Genomic DNA, 14,472 nt, shown 5'->3' with positions numbered 1-14,472 from the left:
TCACCGAAATACTTGTATCATTATTAAATGTTGCCTATACATTATTTCACTAGAAACCAATCTGAAAATAAGGTGATGGTTGTGTTTGTGTACCGCAGGAGGTGGAGTTAATCAGGAGCATCCAGGCTCTGTTGAAGAGAACGCTGAGTCAGGCTGTCAATCAAATCAAGTGAGTGTCACAATGAAACAATAAGGGGGTTTATTTATCAAAACTGGGATGATACAAATTATGACAAGCAAATAAACCAAAGTGCTTTAAAATATACCAAGGGCTAAATGACATGAAAACCGAACTGTCCTATAAAGTATTAACGTTAAAAAGAACTACGCTATAACGTGCAGGAACAGAACGTACATAAACCAAAAATCAACTCGCTGATGGGACGTTCCATTATAAGGAGAGTGGCCAGCTCCAAGGCAAGTCTGCAAACCGTCAAGTTTTACATTTCTACAATAATGATAACGTTAAATATAAGCATTATTTTATCAATAACAGTATACAATATCAATGTATAACTGTACTTCGCTATTTTAAACTCGTCAAAGGGAAAAGAGTTCCACTGGGGTGAACAGAGGGTGGGCATTTCCCAACTCCCTTCCGGAACCGTATTTTAACCCCGGGATTCAGGTCGGACCTCCTTTATCAGCACACCGTGGCATCCATCACTGCTGAGGAATAGAGGTAAACAAGACATTACTTTGAACTGTGACTATTTACTTGAGAATAATAATGGTTAAATTATAACAATGACTGTTACCACGTAAACTATGAAGCGTGCACGCAACATATAAAACAATGATAGCAAATGTCAAACTGTATTTCTGCAACACAGTTACGTATGGGATATAAGAAACAAAAGTTGTGTGTCGCGTCGTCATTTATATTATATATATATATATATATATATATATATATGTGTACAGTGCAAATTGAGTGATAACGTGCATAATTAAATTGATATTTGTACACTTGTGTAAATGTAATACAAGCTCCAAATGCATTTGTAGGTAGCTAGCTAGCTAACAGCCATGGAAGAGAGTGAAAGGATAGCTGCTCCAACTGTCAGAAGGTAGAGTAGGCTATTCTGGATAGGGCAGGTACTGTTGTGTAGTTCCACTCCATAGTAAGAAGTGAGGACGGAGAGAATCGTAACATAATATTCAGTGTGGTCTAAGTTTAGTATAATGAAGTCTGTTTTCTGTCCTCAGATACAGAGCTGTGAAACCCTGTCTGCAGATGAAGAGCAATGGTTCCCAGTCCTGTTCCTGGGGTCTCAAAGGGGTACACATTTTAATTTTTGCCTTGGTGCCACTCAGCTGATTCAAGTGATCAAGTCATCATCAAGCTTCAAGTAGTATTTATGTATTCATTTGTGACGTTATCCTTGATATGATCCTGCTGTCTCACATGCATCTATCCAATGTTATGTTTGTTTATAAGCTATATTATACTTTATACTAATCCACAATGACCTGGTAATGTAAAAGTCTAATGACATTATCTTCCATATTCCTACAGATGCCTTGCAACTGGAGATTTCTTAAACGATTGCCTACAGTTACTGTGTAGGGCACTGCACAGTTGGGTGACCACGGCCATCTGGGACTGCCTCGTGGGGGATTTCAGGCATCTGTGAAGACTACCTGTGTCCTGCATAACTTCATGATGATGAACAGGAGGGGACCTGCAGCGCTCCGCCGTGTGCCAGAAAAGAGGTCTGCTGCTCTGCAGGATGTTGCCAGGATGGGGGCCAACAACGCGCACAGGAGGCAATCTGTGTGCAGGAGACCTTCACCTCCTACTTCTTCGCAAATGATGCTGTTCCCTGGCAACACCATAGACCACACTATGCACAACCAAAGGCTCTTTTAGAGCCATCCACATTGCAATAAGAGTATTCTTCAATTTACTTAGCTATGTCAACTGAAGTTATTCATTTCAGTTCCTGTGATTTCTACTTCGCCGGTGAGGGTGCTGTTTAGGTAGGTGTGGTGTCTGTACAAATACAAAACAGGCTCTTTTAAGAGTCACCCATATTGAAAACATTTAGAACAATTAGACACCCTATAAGCCACACCTACACACTTTTCTATCAATCTGATTTATGTGTTGTGTAGGAAGCAGGCTCCGGTGTATAACTGTGGCTCCTTCCACCTTCAAAAAATAGACAAGAGGACATACCATGGAGAATAGTAAGACATTTCATTATTTATATAACTTCGCTAAATTGTTTGTACTCAAGTGTCTGCATAAAGTACTCTGCAGCCACTTAGTGAGGCCACACACACAGGTTTCTGTTGAACACAGTCTCTTTAACTGACTTATTTTCTCAATAACAGTCTCCTTCACTCCATCCCTCTCTCCCATTCTCCTGTAGTCCTGTAGGTCAGTGGTTGCCAAACTTTTTATAGTCCCATACCCCTTCAAACATTCAACCTAGCTGCATACCCCCTCTAGCACCAGGGTCAGCGCATTCTCAAATGTTGTTTGCCATCATTGTAAGCCTGCCACTCACACACACTATACATGTATTAAACATAAGAATGCGTGTGAGTTTATCACAACCTGGCTTGTGGGAATTGACAAAGAGCTCTTATAGGATCAAGGGCACATAATAATATTTGATACATTTGCTATTAATTTAGCCATCTTGCATAAAACATTTTGTTCATTGAAAATTGTTTTTTTTTAAACGTTAATCACATTTTTTATTTGCCGTTGGAATATCAGCTGTGTCGGTGAACTCCCATGTCTGAACTGGCTCCATAGAGGGCACAGCATGATCAGAGGTGAGAGGTCACTTGGTTGGGTCAACAGGAAGTATTATTAAAGAGATGCTTTACATTGAAGTACAGATGGAGACGTCGTAGTCCAAGAGTTTAGAATTTTACCTCCTGATTATTGTGACTGACAGTGATGGCATGATTAAGCCTTGTTTTTTCTGTCTCTCCTCTGCAGGTATGTTTTGATGTGAGAGAGTATGCCAACGGCCAGACCCATCATCGCCACCTCACCCGCTGTTACAATAACCTTCAGGCCAATTTGGGGCCCAAGGCTGGTTAGGAGACACCTCTAGAGACACTTATGTAAAACATTTCACGTTCTCTACTGGTTGAAGTCTCTCATTTGATGAAATACCACACCTATCCTTTCCTCAAATCAGTGCAGATGAAGGAAATTGGATAGATGAACCTATTTACATGATGCATAGGAAGTGTAATGTACTGTGTTTTTAAAAATTCTGTTTCTGTATATATGAATTACAAATCAGCCTTTAACTAGTTAAATCATGTTTCTAGTCTATTGCATAGTTAATATGTAACCAAGCATTGATGTCCCAGGACCAAGATTGGTAAACACTGTTGAAGTGTATAATTGTAATACATACATGCAGACACAGCATCATTCAAAGAATGCCGTTTGATATTCCAGGTATTGGATATGACTGAAAAAGAATCTCACAGACATTCATACCTGAACTGCACCTTTATTTACCAAGGTAGAGTACATGATTAGTGAATATATTAAATGTACAGGCTACAATGTGGGGATCTCATGCTACATGTATATACGACTTGCATCCTTGGCACAAAGTTATATTCTACTCAATCCATAGGCTTCATTAATGTCATTCAGACTGTTTTGAAGTTGATACAACCAGCTATGATGGTTAAAGTTCATATCTAGGTTCTGAACTAATATGTATACCAAACGTTTGGGTCCATGCACAGATCAGCTGGACAGCTACACATCCATAGGCATACAGGGATTTGATCCTCCACTGCCCAATAAGCAGGAACATAGTTAGCTAGTTACGTTATCCACAAGGCAAGCTTACAAAATTGTACATTCAATTTGCAGTAAACGCTTTTATCTAGCTAGATTCTTTACATCCACCGTTTCACAAGACGACAGCCTGGTTTGCTGGTTGTTTCAGGAGTCCCTAAAACAAACACGAATTACAATTTCATATTCATGTCCACACACCAATAAAGCTATCTAGTTGACTACTGTTAGCTAGTCAGAAAGCTTGTTAAATCGCGATTTTCGCAAATTTGACTTTATGATAAAACATATGCATACTCGTTTGTCTCTACATTAACTAACATATTCCTGTTAACTATGTTTTGCATGAATCGTTTTGCCGTTATAATCCCGTACATTTGCTTCCATCCTGGTATTTCTGTCCGGCATCTTTGCAGCAGCTGAGCCGGGTTACAGCCTATTCATTTAGGTACCAAAACACAGGAAAATGGACTGCCTGAGGTTGTCAATAAGAAACGCTCGTTTTCCAGTGCAAATTGTTTGCCTACGTTGTGCTCCTGTGTGCACTAATGAATAAGGATCCTGCTATGGTAACAATGTCATTTTTTGTCTTATGGCGCCCCTTACTGTCTGTAATACGTAGCTACTCACCCGCTGTACTTGGACACAGTCCTGAAGACTGATTCCCATCAATAGACCCGAGACCTATGACTCTGTTAAAGGGTTTTAAAGTGGAGAGTTGGAGGGGTGTGAATATGCTTGTGTGTGTGTGTGTGGGTCTGCATGTATGTTTCTGGGGGGAAAACACAGGGGCCACTGTCATGTTAAAAGTTCAAGTTATTATTGACATTATTAAAACAATTATTATTCATCAATTAAAGTGGAAATCCTTAGTTGCGACATCCATTTTTTGGACATATAAATGGGTATATACATTTTGTTAGCACACCTAACATAGGCCTCTATTCAGATGAATACATTTGAAAAACTGTGTATGTCCCAATTTGTAAGTCGCTCTGGATAAGAGCGTCTGCTAAATGACTTAATTGTAAATGTAAATGTAATGCACCATTTGTTGTTACCTGATAATTCATTTGGAACCGTGGGGCATTATCGCGTGACCAGTTACACAGTGTTTCCTTGGAAACAGGTCACCTGGCAACGCAGCGCAAATACAAAACATGTGATTCTTCACTTCCCCTGTGTGGGTCTTGTTATGCTGCGACTCCGTTAACTACAATCGGATCGCAGTGTTTTTAATATCAGGTATCACCAATTCGCCACAAAATGTCTTCAGAAGTTTTAGTGGCCAGACATAATTTCGACGGCAGGTCAGTTGCCCAAGCAGGCGAGCCGTTCCCGCCTCCAGACGCAGAGGCCACATTCAAGGAGGGCTTCTATCCCTCCTCCGGCTTGGCTACGGCGGGGTACCGTTCATCCAAGTACAGCCCGGAGGAATGGCACATCAATAACTTCTCTACCCTTCACCAGGCCGCTACTGACCGAAACAACGCCGAGAGGATTTGCTATGAGTCCAAAACACTGTATCAAGAGACCGAGGCCGGGACTCTGCGCACCCAAGCGGAGGGGACGCGGCACCTGGGAGAGACTGCAGCATATCCACTTCTGGAAGTCGGAGCTGCAGCGGCACATCGAGAAGCTGGTGGCCGAGACAGACCTCCTCCTGCAGCAGAAGAGGAGGCTGTTGAAGGCGCTGGACGCCACCGAGATCCCGTTCGCCATCGCCACGGATAACCTAACCTGTCGGGAACGGCGGCTGGGTCCCGACCTGGTTAAAGACGGCGTAGAGGAGGAGCTGCTTAAGGTGATTAAAAACAATAACATCGACTTGTCTTTGCTCAAGTCGAAATACTTGTATCATTACTAAATGTTGCCTAGACGTTATTTCACTAGAAACCAATCTGAAAATAAGGTGATGGTTGTGTTTGTGTACCGCAGGAGGTGGAGTTAATCAGGAGCATCCAGGCTCTGTTGAAGAGAACGCTGAGTCAGGCTGTCAATCAAATCAAGTGAGCGTCACAATTAGTGTCACAATGAATATTTTAGATGCATCAGCAGTAACTACATACATGGTTTATTTATAAGATCCTCTCTTTTCATTTGATTGTGTCATCACACATTTCCACACATTAGTCTAGGAAAGACCTAAAGGAGACAGCTGAGCTGGGTTGTAGCCTATTCATTAAGACTACAGCTGAGCTGGGTTGTAACCTATTCATTAAGACTACAGCTGAGCTGGGTTGTAGCCTATTCATTAAGACTACAGCTGAGCTGGGTTGTAGCCTATTCATTAAGACTACAGCTGAGCTGGGTTGTAACCTATTCATTAAGACTACAGCTGAGCTGGGTTGTAGCCTATTCATTAAGACTACAGCTGAGCTGGGTTGTAGCCTATTCATTAAGACTACAGCTGAGCTGGGTTGTAACCTATTCATTAAGACTACAGCTGAGCTGGGTTGTAGCCTATTCATTAAGACTACAGCTGAGCTGGGTTGTAGCCTATTCATTAAGACTACAGCTGAGCTGGGTTGTAGCCTATTCATTAAGACTACAGCTGAGCTGGGTTGTAACCTATTCATTAAGACTACAGCTGAGCTGGGTTGTAGCCTATTCATTAAGACTACAGCTGAGCTGGGTTGTAACCTATTCATTAAGAATACAGCTGAGCTGGGTTGTAGTCTATTCATTAAGACTACAGCTGAGCTGGGTTGTAGCCTATTCATTAAGACTACAGCTGAGCTGGGTTGTAACCTATTCATTAAGACTACAGCTGAGCTGGGTTGTAGTCTATTCATTAAGACTACAGCTGAGCTGGGTTGTAGCCTATTCATTAAGACTACAGCTGAGCTGGGTTGTAGCCTTCATTAAGACTACAGCTGAGCTGGGTTGTAGCCTATTCATTAATACTACAGCTGAGCTGGGTTGTAGCCTATTCATTAAGACTACAGCTGAGCTGGGTTGTAGCCTATTCATTAAGACTACAGCTGAGCTGGGTTGTAGCCTATTCATTAAGACTACAGCTGAGCTGGGTTGTAGCCTATTCATTAAGACTACAGCTGAGCTGGGTTGTAACCTATTCATTAAGACTACAGCTGAGCTGGGTTGTAGCCTATTCATTAAGACTACAGCTGAGCTGGGTTGTAACCTATTCATTAAGACTACAGCTGCTGGGTTGTAGCTATTCATTAAGACTACAGCTGAGCTGGGTTGTAGCCTATTCATTAAGACTACAGCTGAGCTGGGTTGTAACCTATTCATTAAGACTACAGCTGAGCTGGGTTGTAGCCTATTCATTAAGACTACAGCTGAGCTGGGTTGTAGCCTATTCATTAAGACTACAGCTGAGCTGGGTTGTAACCTATTCATTAAGACTACAGCTGAGCTGGGTTGTAGCCTATTCATTAAGACTACAGCTGAGCTGGGTTGTAGCCTATTCATTAAGACTACAGCTGAGCTGGGTTGTAGCCTATTCATTAAGACTACAGCTGAGCTGGGTTGTAACCTATTCATTAAGACTACAGCTGAGCTGGGTTGTAGCCTATTCATTAAGACTACAGCTGAGCTGGGTTGTAACCTATTAAAGACTACAGCTGAGCTGGGTTGTAGCCTATTCATTAAGACTACAGCTGAGCTGGGTTGTAGCCTATTCATTAAGACTACAGCTGAGCTGGGTTGTATATTCATTAAGACTACAGCTGAGCTGGGTTGTAGCCTATTCATTAAGACTACAGCTGAGCTGGGTTGTAGCCTATTCATTAAGACTACAGCTGAGCTGGGTTGTAGCCTATTCATTAAGACTACAGCTGAGCTGGGTTGTAGCCTATTCATTAAGACTACAGCTGAGCTGGGTTGTAGCCTATTCATTAAGACTACAGCTGAGCTGGGTTGTAGCCTATTCATTAAGACTACAGCTGAGCTGGGTTGTAGCCTATTCATTAAGACTACAGCTGAGCTGGGTTGTAGCCTATTCATTAAGACTACAGCTGAGCTGGGTTGTAGCCTATTCATTAAGACTACAGCTGAGCTGGGTTGTAGCCTATTCATTAAGACTACAGCTGAGCTGGGTTGTAGCCTATTCATTAAGACTACAGCTGAGCTGGGTTGTAGCCTATTCATTAAGACTACAGTGAGCTGGGTTGTAGCCTATTCATTAAGACTACAGCTGAGCTGGGTTGTAGCCTATTCATTAAGACTACAGCTGAGCTGGGTTGTAGCCTATTCATTAAGACTACAGCTGAGCTGGGTTGTAGCCTATTCATTAAGACTACAGCTGAGCTAAGCCTATTCATTAAGACTACAGCTGAGCTGGGTTGTAGCCTATTCATTAAGACTACAGCTGAGCTGGGTTGTAGCCTATTCATTAAGACTACAGCTGAGCTGGGTTGTAGCCTATTCATTAAGACTACAGCTGAGCTGGGTTGTAGCCTATTCATTAAGACTACAGATGAGCTGGGTTGTAGCCTATTCATTAAGACTACAGCTGAGCTGGGTTGTAGCCTATTCATTAAGACTACAGCTGAGCTGGGTTGTAGCCTATTCATTAAGACTACAGCTGAGCTGGGTTGTAGTCTATTCATTAAGACTACAGCTGAGCTGGGTTGTAGCCTATTCATTAATACTACAGCTGAGCTGGGTTGTAGCCTATTCATTAAGACTACAGCTGAGCTGGGTTGTAGCCTATTCATTAAGACTACAGCTGAGCTGGGTTGTAGCCTATTCATTAAGACTACAGCTGAGCTGGGTTGTAGCCTATTCATTAAGACTACAGCTGAGCTGGGTTGTAGCCTATTCATTAAGACTACAGCTGAGCTGGGTTGTACACCTGCTGAGCTGGGTTGTAGCCTATTCATTAAGACTACAGCTGAGCTGGGTTGTAGCCTATTCATTAAGACTACAGATGAGCTGGGTTGTAGCCTATTCATTAATACTACAGCTGAGCTGGGTTGTAGCCTATTCATTAAGACTACAGCTTATCGGCCGTGATTGGGAGTCCCCATAGGGCGGCGCACAATTGTCCCAGCGTCGTCAGGGGTAGGCCGTCATTGTAAATAATAATTTGCTCTTAACTGACTTGCCTAGTTCAAGAAAGGTTCAATCTTTTTTTCTTTAAAAAAAACAAAACAGTTAGCACACCCAACACAGCCTATTTTCAGGTGAATACATTTGAAAAGTGTGTGTGTTCATCCATCAATCATTTGTTTTTAGCCTTCTTGAAAATTCCTTTTGAACAGTGGGGCATTATCGTGTGTCCAGCTACTCACAGTGCTTCATTGGAAAATGGTAACCTGGCAACACATCGCAAATACAAAAAATGTATTCTTAATTTCACGTCCCCTGTGTTGCTAAGGCCCATCCTCTACTCCCTGTTCACCCACGACTGCGTGGTCCCACACGACTCCAACACCATCATCAAGTTTTCTGACGATACAACGGTGGTAGGCCTCGTCACCGACAACAATGAGAGAGTCTACAGGGAGGAGGTCAGAGACCTGGCAGTGTGGTGCCAGGACAACAACCTCTCCTCAACATGGACAAAACAAAGGAGCTGATCTGGAATACAGGAAACGGAGGGCCGAGCCTCTACAATCCACATGGACGGGGTTGTAGTGAAGACGGTCGAGACCTTCAAGTTCCTTGGTGTTCACATCACTAGGGATCCATCATGGTCCAAACACACCAACACAGAGGTGGAAAGGGCATGACAACGTCTCTTCCCCCTCAGGAGGCTGAAAAGATTTGGCATGAGCCCTCAGATCCTCTAAAGGTTATACAGCTGCACCATAGAGAGCCTTTTGACTGGCTGCTGCACCGCCTGGTATGGCAACTGATCGGTGTCCGACCGCTAGGCGCTACAGAGGGTAGTGCGTATGGCCCAGTACATAACTGGGGCTGAGCTCCCTGCCATCCTGGACCTCTATACCAGGCGGTGTCAGAGGAAGGCCCTAAAAATGGTCAAAGACTCCAGCCACTCTAGTCATAGACTGTTCTCTCTGCTACCGCACGGCAAGCACTACCGGAGCGCCAAGTCTAGGACCAAAAACAGGCTCCTGAACAGCTTCTATTAGACTGCCCAAAGCTATTATACTGCTGAACAGTTAATCACATGACTATTAGACTGCTGAACAATTAATCACATGACTATTATACTGCTGAACAGTTAATCACATGACTATTAGACTGCTGAACAATTAATCACATGACTATTATTATTCTTCCCTTGAGTTGCGTTCCCATGCAAAACTAGACAGATAGCTAACAACTAAGTCTTCAATAAAACTCCCAAGGCGTGACTTTTCTTGAATGAATATATTGAAACGTTTATGTTGTGAAACTGCAAAATACAGAAAAGAATATACTTTAGTGTTCAATTCACACCGACATACTACCGACATACTGTAGATGTACATTAAACATTTGAAGTTGCATAAATACAAAGCACGCGCTAAGGTACCATGCATCTGGCATGATGCCAAACCATATAGCTAATTGTTAACCATATGGTAATTGCTCCTTTCATTACTCTAATAATGTATAACCATCTATGTAGAATAACAAAGCATATTACACTAAAAACAGTAACAAAACTACAGTATTGTATATTTTACAATTCGTTTGCATGACGCATGAGCAAAGTAATACAGCTAACGACATACACAAAAGGCATTGCAATTTGTGAGTAAATGCAACCAACATTGATATGTAAGAAACTCTATCAATAACAAGATTATCATCATTAGCTAAATGCTTGAATTGAACTTACAAAGGCTGAAGCGTGACAAGAAATAACTACATTGAAAGACCTGCACCGTAGTCTTGTTTGTAGCTGCTCTATGCGTGCAAAACAAATTCTGAACTTCCTGTTTGCGTCGTCTCTAAGTACCAGAAAGCGCCACTAGGGCAAATAACACCATTGAACACAATGAAAATCCAATTTAACCATTGTAATAAAATAATCTGTTATCTTCTAACAGGATGGCAGCACAATTATACTGCTGAACAGTTAATCACATGACTATTAGACTGCTGAACAGTTAATCACATGACTATTAGACTGCTGAACAGTTAATCACATGACTATTAGACTGCTGAACAGTTAATCACATGACTATTAGACTGCTGAACAGTTAATCACATGACTATTAGATTGCTGAACAATTAATCACATGACTATTAGACTGCTGAACAGTTAATCACATGACTATCCTCACTTCAGCTTTTCACTCCCTACCAGACCCTCATCAGACCCTCACACTGGATTTCTGCCCCTCACTGTGTCCCACTGTGTGTGTGTGTGTGTGTGTGTGTGTGTGTGTGTGTGTGTATCAGGTGTAACAGAGATGCCAAGCAGACTCTAGAGCTGGACTGGTCTGATAAGTACCAGGCCTACAGTCTGGATGACCAGTGTGGTCGCTACAACAACATGAGTACTGACACTCAGTACCACCCCAACTCAGACAACCTACAGGACCAGTGAGTAGCTGTATAATACACACCAGTACCACCCCAACTCAGTACCACCCCAACTCAGTACCACCCCAACTCAGTACCACCCCAACTCAGACACCACGTTGGTGTGTGTGTGTATTAATAGTGTGTTAACATCTCCCTCCTCTCTCCCAGGCTGTGTAACCGTGATGCGTGGCTGTCTTTCACCCAGGACAACCTGTCTGTGGCTCAGCGGGAGGAGCAGGCCAGTGTGGAGCTCAGGCTGCTGGTGGAGAGGGTCCTACAGGAGACTGCTGAGGACCTGAGGGTCCAGTGCTCCAACGTAGACCAGGCCTTCAGCCAGCGCTGTCTGCAGCTCACTGAGGCCAAGACACAGCTACAACTGCATCTCAGTCAGGTGTGTTGGGGTGGGGGGGTTGGTGGAGGTGGTGTGTGTGTGTGTCGTTTCAATGGCCAAAACTCAACCCTTCCTCTAATTAAACAAAACATACAGAAATTGATGCCTACCCAGCAGGCAAAGGGAATGTTTTCATCTGAAGACCTGAAGGTTTTCATGACATTCAGCGCCTTCAGAAAGTATTCAGACCCCTTCCCCTTTTTACACATTTTGTGACGTTACAGCCTTATTCTAAAATGGATACAATTGTTTTTTTATCCTCCTCAATCTACACACAATACCCCATAATGACATCACAATACCCCATAATGACATCACAATACCCCATAATGACAAAGCGAAAACAGGTCTGATGAAACCAAGATTGAACTCTTTGGCTTGAATGTCAAGCGTCACGTCTGGAGGAAACCTAGCACCATCCCTACGGTGAAGCATGGTGGTGGCAGCATCATGCTGTGGGGATGTTTTTCAGGGCAGGCGCAATAGTATAGTCAGGATCGAGTCAAAGATGAATGGAGCGATCCTTGATGAAAACCTGCTCCAGAGTGCTCAGGATCTCAGACGGGGACAAAGGTTCAGCTTCCAACAGAATAATAACCCTAAGCACACAGCCAAGACAACACAAGAGTGTCTTCAGGACAAGTCTCTGAATGTCCTTGAGTGGCCCAGCCAGAGTCCGGACTTGAACCTGATCGAACATCTCTGGAGAGACCTGAAAATATCTGTGCAGTGACACTCCCCATCCAACCTGACAGACCTTGAGAGGATCTGCAGAGAAGAATGGGAGAAACTCCCCAAATACAGATGTGCCAAGCTTGTAGTCTCATACCCAAGAAGACTCGAGGCTGTAATTGCTGCCAAAGCTTCTTCAACAAAATACTGAGTGAAGGGTCTGAATACTTTATATGTATTTTTTTCTTTGTATAAATTTGCAAAAATGTCAAAAAAATCTGTTTTTGCTTTGTCATTATTAGGTATTGTGATGTCAGTATGGGGTATTGTGATATCAGTATGGGGTATTGTGATGTCAGTATGGGGTATTGTGATGTCAGTATGGGGTATTGTGATGTCAGTATGGGGTATTGTGATGTCAGTATGGGGTATTGTGATGTCAGTATGGGGTATTGTGATGTCAGTATGGGGTATTGTGATGTCAGTATGGGGTATTGTGATGTCAGTATGGTGTATTGTGATGTCATTATGGGGTATTGTGATGTCAGTATGGGGTTTTGTGATGTCAGTATGGTGTATTGTGATGTCATTATGGGGTATTGTGATGTCAGTATGGGGTATTGTGTGTACATTGATGAGGGTTTATTTGTATTTAATCTATTTTAGAATAAGGCTGTAACATAACAAAATGTGGAAGGAGTCAAGGGGTCAGAATACTTTCCGAAGGCACTGTATTTATCCACCCCCCTAAGGGTTATCCAGCTGAGGCTGGAATGCAGAGAATGCTGCACCTGAACTCAACTGTGTGTGTGTGTGTGTGTGTGTGTGTGTGTGTGTGTGTGTGTGTGTGTGTGTGTGTGTGTGTGTGTGTGTGTGTGTGTGTGTGTGTGTGTGTGTGTGTGTGTGTGTGTGTGTGTGTGTGTGTGTGTGTGTGTAGATCCTGGATCAGATCGGGGCCCAGGAGAGGAACATTGTGTCTCTTCAGCAGGCTCTGTATGATAAAGAGGCCCCTCTGAGAGTGGCTCAGTCCCGGCTGCACCAACGCTCACACAGACCCCACATGGAGCTCTGTAGGGACAACCCACAATTCAGGTACACACACAAACAGACAGAAGCACACACAGAGATGCAAGCCAGTAAGCACTCACACGGACGTACACACAAACACACACCCAAACCTATCTGTCTATCGCACTCTCTCTCCCATCTTTCACAAACTCCTACACTGGTATGACAAGCTCCTCTCCTTCCCCTCTCTCTCTCTCTCTCTCTCTCTCTCTCTCTCTCTCTCTCCCTCTCTCTCTCTCTCTCTCTCTCTCTCTCTCTCTCTCTCTCTCTCTCTCTTCCCGTCCCTCTATCATCTCTGTCGCTCTCTTTCTCTCTCCTTGTGCTCCCCCTCCTTTCTATCTCTCCTCCCTCTTTCCCCTAACTCTCTCTCTCTGTCTCCAGCCTGGTGGGCGAGGCAGGTCAGATCTCCCAGACCATGTCATCCCTGCAGCAGCAGCTGTCTGCAGCGCGGAGCTCCCTGTCCCACCTGGAGGAGTCCCGCATGGTGCTGGAGAAGGACATTGGCTGTAAGACCCACAGTCTGCTCATTGACAGGGACAAGTGCATGTCCCACCGCACCCGCTACCCCTCCATCATAGCCCTGTCTGGGTACTGAAGAGAGAGAGAGAGACAGAGGGATATGGGGACGTGTGTGTGTGTGTGTGTGTGTGTGTGTGTGTGTGTGTGTGTGTGTGTGTGTGTGTGTGTGTGTGTGTGTGTGTGTGTGTGTGTGTGTGTGTGTGTGTGTGTGTGTGTGTGTGTGTGTGTGTGTGTGTGTGTGTGTGTGTGTGAGATCAAGTCTGTATTAGCGACTAGTGCAACATTGTGTGCATTTGCTTGGTGTTTCCAGTTGTGTTGTGTCAATCAATAAAGGCTTGTCTGTCACAGCTGACTGATCACTAGACACTCGTCTAAGAGTGTACACTAAAGCAGTAACATACTCCCTTCCCTCTGCCCTCGATCACTCCCCTTCATGTGTCTAACACAACTGGTAGATGTAACCCAGGGCAACCCAAACTTCTTCCTACAGATCAACGGTCCTGTAGGTTTACACTCCAACCCTGTTCCTACAGATCTACTGTCCTGTAGGTTTACACTCCAACCCTGTTCCTACAGATCTACA

At 43.6% G+C, this 14,472-nt stretch overlaps 3 long non-coding RNA genes and 1 pseudogene across 3 annotated transcripts; 3 read left to right on the top strand and 1 right to left on the bottom strand.

Annotated features, from left to right (window-relative positions):
• Positions 1–27: 27 nt before the first annotated feature.
• Positions 28–418, top strand: LOC124024216. Its single transcript, XR_006836961.1, has 2 exons — positions 28–169; positions 343–418. It is a non-coding gene; the product is annotated as an uncharacterized LOC124024216 (long non-coding RNA).
• A 130-nt stretch (positions 419–548) lies between these two features.
• LOC124024219 lies at positions 549–1,866 on the top strand. The gene is made up of 3 exons (XR_006836963.1): positions 549–682; positions 1,210–1,282; positions 1,520–1,866. It is a non-coding gene; the product is annotated as an uncharacterized LOC124024219 (long non-coding RNA).
• Positions 1,867–3,472: 1,606 nt separating this feature from the next.
• On the bottom strand, positions 3,473–4,268 carry LOC124024218. Its single transcript, XR_006836962.1, has 2 exons — positions 4,163–4,268; positions 3,473–3,944 (listed from the first exon to the last, which is right to left on the bottom strand). It is a non-coding gene; the product is annotated as an uncharacterized LOC124024218 (long non-coding RNA).
• A 691-nt stretch (positions 4,269–4,959) lies between these two features.
• LOC124024217 lies at positions 4,960–14,234 on the top strand (annotated as a pseudogene).
• The last annotated feature ends 238 nt before the right edge of the window (positions 14,235–14,472 follow it).

This window comes from Oncorhynchus gorbuscha, unplaced genomic scaffold, assembly GCF_021184085.1.
Source record: "Oncorhynchus gorbuscha isolate QuinsamMale2020 ecotype Even-year unplaced genomic scaffold, OgorEven_v1.0 Un_scaffold_1791, whole genome shotgun sequence".
NCBI lineage: Eukaryota > Metazoa > Chordata > Actinopteri > Salmoniformes > Salmonidae > Oncorhynchus > Oncorhynchus gorbuscha.
This window is presented reverse-complemented; position numbering and strand designations above follow the sequence as displayed.